Consider the following 9,641-nt stretch of genomic DNA (forward strand, 5'->3'; position numbering starts at 1 on the left):
AAAAACCCGTAAAAATAACTTTTACATAACCCAAACTAATCTAATATAACACTAATCTATACTATATATACATATATATATATATATATTTATATTATACTAGGGAGTATTATTATTATTATATATTTTTTACATGCAGAACTCGAGAGCTTTTATAGCCAGAACTGAAATTCACTGCTCCGCGAGTCGCGGTCATTTTGGCCTTCCAGCTCCGCAAGTCGCGGAGGTTCCTAAACCAGCCCACAAGTTCAAGATCCAAGGCTGCCGACGGTTTTTATTTAAATATATATAATATATAAATAATTTTTATAATTATTTATATATTATATTATATTTATATACATAGTAGACTCGTAATTTTTTTTTCGTTGCGTCGAGCGTTGAGAGTTGGTTCATGTACCGGTTCCGGATTTTCGAACGTCCTTGCGTACGCTGAGATATTTTGTACTTTGCGTTTCATAACTTGTTCTCTTGTCATTTTTAGACGTTCCTTATCAATAAATTGAACCTTTTTAATTGTATCTTGTACTTTTGAGCTTTTTGGACCTTTGCGTCTTCAATTCGTTGTTTTCGCCTTTTGTCTTCGCACTTATTTAATATAAACGAATATTACATGAAAATGGAACAATTGCAACTGAAATCTTTACATATCGGAGGGATATTGATACTAAATATATGTTCATTTGGAGCACTATCAATCTTCCCCGTTCCAGGATGTATTGAGTATCTGGTTTTATGAGCTTCTCTAAGTACCATTTCTCTCATATCTCCAAATTTTGGTACCCAAATCCTTTCAGCCTTATACCGGGTTCCGTCTTCCCGAATATTAAGATGCTTTTTCGATCCTTTGGGTATTTCATCCTTTAAATTTCCCTCTTTTAAAACTCCTTGTTGCGCCTCCTTTATTTGAGTAGTAAGGTTATTATGAATCATTATATTCATAGATTTTACTCGAATGGGTTCTCTGTCCTTCCTGCTCAAGGCATCGACTACCACATTTGCCTTCCCAGGGTGGTAACGAATCTCAAAGTCGTAATCATTCAATAATTTAATCCACCTACGCTGCCTCATATTCAGTTGTTTCTGATTAAATATGTGTTGAAGACTTTTGTGGTCGGTATATATAATACTTTTGACCCCATATAAGTAGTGCCTCCAAGTCTTTAATGCAAAAACAACCGCGCCTAATTCCAAATCATGCGTCGTATAATTTTGTTCGTGAATCTTCAATTGTCTAGACGCATAAGCAATCACCTTCGTTCGTTGCATTAATACACAACCGAGACCTTGCTTTGATGCGTCACAATAAATCACAAAATCATCATTCCCTTCAGGCAATGACAATATAGGTGCCGTAGTTAGCTTTTTTTTAATAACTGAAACGCTTTCTCTTGTTCATCATTCCATTCAAATTTCTTCCCTTTATGCGTTAATGCAGTCAAGGGTTTTGCTATTCTGGAAAAGACTTGGATGAACCTTCTGTAGTAACCAGCTAGTCCTAAAAACTGGCGTATGTGTTTCAGAGTTTTCGGGGTTTCCCACTTTTCAACAGTTTCTATCTTTGCTGGATCCACCTTAATACCTTCTTTGTTCACTATGTGACCGAGGAATTGAACTTCTTCCAACCAAAATGCACACTTTGAAAACTTAGCGTACAATTCTTCCTTCCTCAATACTTCTAACACCTTTCTCAAATGTTCACCGTGTTCTTGGTCATTCTTTGAGTAAATAAGTATGTCATCAATGAAAACAATGACAAACTTGTCAAGGTATGGTCCACACACTCAGTTCATAAGGTCCATGAACACAGCTGGTGCATTAGTTAAACCAAACGGCATGACCATAAACTCGTAATTACAGTAACGTGTTCTGAAAGCAGTCTTTGGAATATCATTTTCTTTCACCCGCATTTGATGATACCCGGAACGTAAGTCAATCTTTGAATAAACAGACGAGCCTTGTAGTTGATCAAATAAGTCGTCGATTCTCGGTAGTGGGTAGCGGTTCTTGATGGTAAGTTTGTTCAAATCTCGGTAGTCGATACACAACCTGAATGTACCATCTTTCTTCTTGACATACAAAACAGGAGCTCCCCACGGTGATGTGCTTGGTCGAATGAAACCACGCTCTAAAAGTTCTTGTAATTGGCTTTGCAGTTCTTTCATCTCGCTGGGTGCGAGTCTGTAAGGAGCACGAGCTATTGGTGCAGCTCCTGGTACAAGATCTATTTGAAATTCAACGGATCGATGTGGGGGTAATCCCGGTAATTCTTTCGGAAATACATCGGGAAATTCTTTTGCAATGGGAACATCATTGATGCTCTTTTCTTCAGTTTGTACTTTCTCGACGTGTGCTAGAACAGCATAGCAACCTTTTCTTATTAGTTTTTATGTCTTCAAATTACTAATAAGATGTAGCTTCGTGTTGCCCTTTTCTCCGTACACCATTAAGGGTTTTCCTTTTTCTCGTATAATGCGAATTGCATTTTTGTAACAAACGATCTCTGCTTTCACTTCTTTCAACCAGTCCATACCGATTATCACATCAAAACTCCCTAACTTTACTGGTATCAAATCAATCTTAAATGTTTCGCTAACCAGTTTAATTTCTCGATTCCGGCATATATTATCTGCTGAAATTAATTTACCATTTGCTAATTCGAGTAAAAATTTACTATCCAAAGGCATCAATGGACAACTTAATTTAGCACAAAAATCTCTACTCATATAGCTTCTATCCGCACCCGAATCAAATAAAACGTAAGCAGATTTATTGTCAATAAGAAACGTACCCGTAACAAGCTCCGGGTCTTCCTGTGCCTCTGCCGCATTAATATTGAAAACTCTTCCGCGGCCTTGTCCATTCGTGTTCTCCTGGTTCGGGCAATTTCTAATAATGTGGCCCGGTTTTCCACATTTATAACAAACTACATTGGCATAACTTGCTCCGACACTACTTGCTCCGCCATTACTCGTTCCGACACCATTTGTTCCTTTCGTTCTATTAACCCCTGGTCCGTAGACCTCACACTTCACCGCGCTATGACCATTTCTTTTACACTTGTTGCAAAATTTGGTGCAGAACCCCGAGTGATACTTTTCACACCTTTGGCATAGCTGCTTCTGATTGTTGTTGTTGTTGCGGTTATTATTGTTGTTGGGATGATTGTTGTAGTTCCTGTTGTTGTTGTTGTTGTTGTTGTTGTTGTTGTTGTTGTTGTTGTTGTTGTTGGGCCGTTTGTTGTAGTTGCGATTGATGTTGCGATTGTTGGGATAATTGTTGCGATTATTGTTGTAATTGCTGTTGTTGTTGTATTGGTGATTCTTATCACCGTTTTCCTCCCACTTTCTTTTGACTTGCTTCACATTGGCCTCTTCAGCAGTCTGTTCTTTAATTCTTTCTTCAATCTGGTTCACTAGTTTGTGAGCCATTCTACATGCCTGTTGTATGGAGGTGGGCTCGTGTGAACTTATATCTTCTTGGATTCTTTCCGATAATCCTTTCACAAACGCGTCGATCTTCTCTTCCTCATCTTCGAATGCTCCCGGACACAATAGGCACAATTCTGTGAATCGTCTTTCGTACGTGGTAATATCAAATCCTTGGGTTCGTAACCCTCTAAGTTCTGTCTTAAGCTTATTGACCTCGGTTCTGGGACGGTACTTCTCGTTCATCAAGTGCTTGAATGCTGACCACGGTAGTGCGTACGCATCGTCTTGTCCCACTTGCTCTAGATAGGTATTCCACCATGTTAACGCAGAACCTGTGAAGGTATGCGTAGCGTACTTCACTTTGTCCTCTTCAGTACACTTACTTATGGCAAACACCGATTCGACCTTCTCGGTCCACCGTTTCAATCCGATCGGTCCTTCGGTTCCATCAAATTCCAAAGGTTTGCAGGCAGTGAATTCTTTGTAGGTGCATCCTACACGATTTCCTGTACTGCTAGATCCAAGGTTATTGTTGGTATGTATCGCAGCCTGTACTGCGGCTATGTTTGAAGCTAGAAAAGTACGGAATTCCTCTTCATTCATATTCACGGTGTGTCGAGTAGTCGGTGCCATTTCCTTCAAAATAGTCAAATGGAACAAGTTAATCATACAGAATATTAAGAGTAGTTAATAGTATTTCGTAGCATAATATGAACTCATTTATAAAATCTTTTTCTTCATATTAGCGTTTTATAAGTTTAAATTCGGGTAGTACCTACCCGTTAAGTTCATACTTAGTAGCTAATATACAATTCAACTACTACAATTCTATATGAAAAACTGATTATAATAATATTTCGCGTTCAAACTTTTACACAATATTTTACAAACTTACAATACCGCTTATTTTACATATAGCATGAAATATAGCACACAATAAATTTGATACAAGATGGTTGTGAAGATAATTCTAGCTAGTACACAAGTCGTTCAGCAAAGGCAATAAAGACACGTAATTCATACGTCCAGAAACAAGTCATGCATTCTGGTTTTACTAGGATTACTTCCCATCCTTGGTCTTGTGGAACATAACCGTTATGGTTGTTGATAAGACAGCGTGTTGTAACGTCGTCAAAGGGACGAGGGTTACGTAATGTCCAACAGTCCCGTAACAATCTAAAAACCTCATTTCTTACCCCAATTACCGACTCCGTCACTTGTGGGAACGTTTTGTTTAATAGTTGTAGCCCGATGTTCTTGTTCTCACTTTGGTGAGAAGCGAACATTACTAATCCGTAAGCATAACATGCTTTTTTATGTTGCATGTTAGCCGCTTTTTCTAAAGCACGAAGTCCAATATTCGGATATATTGAGTCAAAATAATTTCTTAACCCATTGCGTAAAATAGCATTTGGGTTCCCCGCAATATATGCGTCAAAGTAAACACATCGTAACTTATGGATTTCCCAATGTGATATCCCCCATCTTTCGAACGATAATTAACCTTGGTCGGTTGGTTGAGGATTTTCTTTTACTTAACCATTTTATTATTTCCCCCACCGGTTCTATTTCCTCCTCCGGTTCCTCCTCTTCCGGTTCTGATTCTTCTTCCGGATCTGATTCTTCTTCCGGTTCTTCTTCGAGAACTTGTGAATCAGTCCAATATATATTCGACTCTTCGTTATTATTAGGTGAGTTAATGGGATTTGTGCTAGAGGTAGACATCTATCACACAATATCAAACATGTTAAGAGATTAATATATCACATAATATATACATGTTAATAATATATAGTTTCCAACAAAAATGTTAAGCAATCATTTTTAAAGAAAACACGGTCGAAGTCCAGACTCACTAATGCATCCTAACAAACTCGATAAGATACACTAATGCAAATTTTCTGGTTCTCTAAGACCAACGCTCGGATACCAACTGAAATGTCCCGTTCTTATTGATTAAAAACGTTCCATATTAATTGATTTCGTTGCGAGGTTTTGACCTCTATATGAGACGTTTTTCAAAGACTGCATTCATTTTAAAATAAACCATAACCTTTATTTCATCAATAAAGGTTTAAAAAGCTTTACATAGATTATCAAATAATGATAATCTAAAATATCCTGTTTACACACGACCATTACATAATGGTTTACAATACAAATATGTTACAACAAAATAAGTTTCTTGAATGCAGTTTTTACACAATATCATACAAGCATGGACTCCAAATCTCGTCCTTATTTAAGTATGCGACAGCAGAAGCTCTTAATAATCACCTGAGAATAAACATGCTTAAAACGTTAACAAAAATGTTGGTGAGTTATAGGTTTAACCTATATATATCAAATCATAATAATAGACCACATGATTTCATATTTCAATACACATCCCATACATAGAGATAAAAATCATTCATATGGTGAACACCTGGTAACCGACATTAACAAGATGCATATATAAGAATATCCCCATCATTCCGGGACACCCTTCGGATATGATATAAATTTCGAAGTACTAAAGCATCCGGTACTTTGGATGGGGTTTGTTAGGCCCAATAGATCTATCTTTAGGATTCGCGTCAATTAGGGTGTTTGTTCCCTAATTCTTAGATTACCAGACTTAATAAAAAGGGGCATATTTGATTTCGACAATTCAACCATAGAATGTAGTTTCACGTACTTGTGTCTATTTTGTAAATCATTTATAAAACCTGCATGTATTCTCATCCCAAAAATATTAGATTTTAAAAGTGGGACTATAACTCACTTTCACAGATTTTTACTTCGTCGGGAAGTAAGACTTGGTCACTGGTTGATTCACGAACCTATAACAATATATACATATATATCAAAGTATGTTCAAAATATATTTACAACACTGTTAATATATTTTGATGTTTTAAGTTTATTAAGTCAGCTGTCCTCGTTAGTAACCTACAACTAGTTGTCCACAGTTAGATGTACAGAAATAAATCGATAAATATTATCTTGAATCAATCCACGACCCAGTGTATACTTATCTCAGTATTGATCACAACTCAAACTATATATATTTTGGAATCAACCTCAACCCTGTATAGCTAACTCCAACATTCACATATAGAGTGTCTATGGTTGTTCCGAAATATATATAGTTGTGTCGACATGATAGGTCGAAACATTGTATACGTGTCTATGGTATCTCAAGATTACATAATATACAATACAAGTTGATTAAGTTATGGTTGGAATAGATTTGTTACCAATTTTCACGTAGCTAAAATGAGAAAAATTATCCAATCTTGTTTTACCCATAACTTCTTCATTTTAAATCCGTTTTGAGTGAATCAAATTGCTATGGTTTCATATTGAACTCTATTTTATGAATCTAAACAGAAAAAGTATAGGTTTATAGTCGGAAAAATAAGTTACAAGTCGTTTTTGTAAAGGTAGTCATTTCAGTCGAAAGAACGACGTCTAGATGACCATTTTAGAAAACATACTTCCACTTTGAGTTTAACCATAATTTTTGGATATAGTTTCATGTTCATAATAAAAATCATTTTCTCATAATAACAACTTTTAAATCAAAGTTTATCATAGTTTTTAATTAACTAACCCAAAACAGCCCGCGGTGTTACTACGACGGCGTAAATCCGGTTTTACGGTGTTTTTCGTGTTTCCAGGTTTTAAATCATTAAGTTAGCATATCATATAGATATAGAACATGTGTTTAGTTGATTTTAAAAGTCAAGTTAGAAGGATTAACTTTTGTTTGCGAACAAGTTTAGAATTAACTAAACTATGTTCTAGTGATTACAAGTTTAAACCTTCGAATAAGATAGCTTTATATATATGAATCGAATAATGTTATGAACATCATTACTACCTTAAGTTCCTTGGATAAACCTACTGGAAAAGAGAAAAATGGATCTAGCTTTAACGGATCCTTGGATGGCTCGAAGTTCTTGAAGCAGAATCATGACACGAAAACAAGTTCAAGTAAGATCATCACTTGAAATAAGATTGTTATAGTTATAGAAATTGAACCAAAGTTTGAATATGATTATTACCTTGTATTAGAATGATAACCTACTGTAAGAAACAAAGATTTCTTGAGGTTGGATGATCACCTTACAAGATTTTAAATTATTATATTATCATGATATTATCATGTATGAATATCTCTTAATATGATATATATATATATATATATACATTAAATGTCTTTACAACGATAATCGTTACATATATGTCTCGTTTAAAAATCATTAAGTTAGTAGTCTTGTTTTTACATATGTAGTTCATTGTTAATATACTTAATGATATATTTACTTATCATAGTATCATGTTAACTATATATATATCCATATATATGTCATCATATAGTTTTTACAAGTTTTAACGTTCGTGAATCACCGGTCAACTTGAGTGGTCAATTGTCTATATGAACATATTTCAATTAATCAAGTCTTAACAAGTTTGATTGCTTAACATGTTGGAAACATTTAATCATGTAAATATCAATCTCAATTAATATATATAAACATGGAAAAGTTCGGGTCACTACAATTACCGTCTCCGTCACTTGTGGGAACGTTTTGTTTAATAGTTGTAGCCCGATGTTCTTGTTCTCACTCTGGTGAGAAGCGAACATTACTAAGCCGTAAGCATAACATGCTTCTTTATGTTGCATGTTAGCCGCTTTTTCTAAATCACGAAGTCCTATATTCGGATATATTGAGTCAAAATAATTTCTTAACCCGTTGCGTAAAATAGCATTTGGGTTCCCCGCAATATATGCGTCAAAGTAAACACATCGTAACTTACGGATTTCCCAATGTGATATCCCCCATCTTTTGAACGAAAGCCTTTTATAAACCAAGGAATTCTTGGAACGTTCTTCGAATGTCTTACAAACTGATCTCGTCTTAAATAGTTGTGCCGAGGAATTCTGACCGACTCTAGACAAGATTTCATCAATCATGTCTCCGGGTAGGTCTCTTAAAATATTGGGTTATCTATCCATTTTGTGTTTTTATACTGTAAAATAGACAAGAGTTAGATTCATAAAAAAAATTACTTATTAATACAAGCAATTTTTACATATTTCATAAAGCATAAGCATACTATATTACATATATTACACCACACGAATACAACTATCTTATTCCGACTCGCTCGTTTCTTCTTCTTCGGTTTTGGTTCGTTTTGACAAGTTTCTAGGGATATATGATGTTCCCCTAATACGAGCCGTCGTTTTCCACATTGGTTTAGAAAAACCTGGTGGTTTAGAGGTTCCCGGGTTATTGTCACAACTTAAGAAATACGGGTGTTGACGATACATATAAAGTTCATCGGGTTTGGAATCAAATTTCTCTATTTTTATGCCCTTTCCTTTATTGTTCTCTTTTGCCTTATTAAATTGTGTTGGGGTAATTTCTATAACATCATCAGATTCCTTGTCGGGATCCGATTCATCGGAGAATTGGTAATCCTCCCAATACTTTGCTTCCTTGGCGGAAACACCATTGACCATAATTAACTTTGGTCGGTTGGTTGAGGATTTTCTTCTACTTAACCGATTTATTATTTCCCCCACTGGTTCTATTTCTTCTTCCGGTTCCGATTCTTCTTTCGGTTCCGACTCTTCTTCCGGCTCCTCTTCGGGAACTTGTGAATCAGTCCACGAATCATTCCAATTTATATTTGACTCTTCATTATTATTAGGTGAGTCAATGGGACTTGTTCTAGAGGTAGACATCTATCACATAATATCAAACACGTTAAGAGATTAATATATCACATAATATTTACATGTTAATAATATATAGTTTCCAACAAAAATGTTAAGCAATCATTTTTAAAGAAAACACGGTCGAAGTCCAGACTCACTAATGCATCCTAACAAACTCGATAAGACACACTAATGCAAATTTTTCTGGTTCTCTAAGACCAACGCTCGGATACCAACTGAAATGTCCCGTTCTTATTGATTAAAAATGTTCCATATTAATTGATTTCGTTGCGAGGTTTTGACCTCTATATTCGACGTTTTTCAAAGACTACATTCATTTTTAAAACAAACCATAACCTTTATTTCATAAATAAAGGTTTAAAAAGCTTTACGTAGATTATCGAATATTGATAATCTAAAACATCCTGTTTACACACGACCATTACATAATGGTTTACAATACAAATATGCTACATCGAAATCAGTTTCTTGAA

The sequence above is a fragment of the Rutidosis leptorrhynchoides genome, chromosome 6 (genome assembly GCF_046630445.1).
Source record: "Rutidosis leptorrhynchoides isolate AG116_Rl617_1_P2 chromosome 6, CSIRO_AGI_Rlap_v1, whole genome shotgun sequence".
NCBI classification, from domain to species: Eukaryota; Viridiplantae; Streptophyta; class Magnoliopsida; order Asterales; family Asteraceae; genus Rutidosis; species Rutidosis leptorrhynchoides.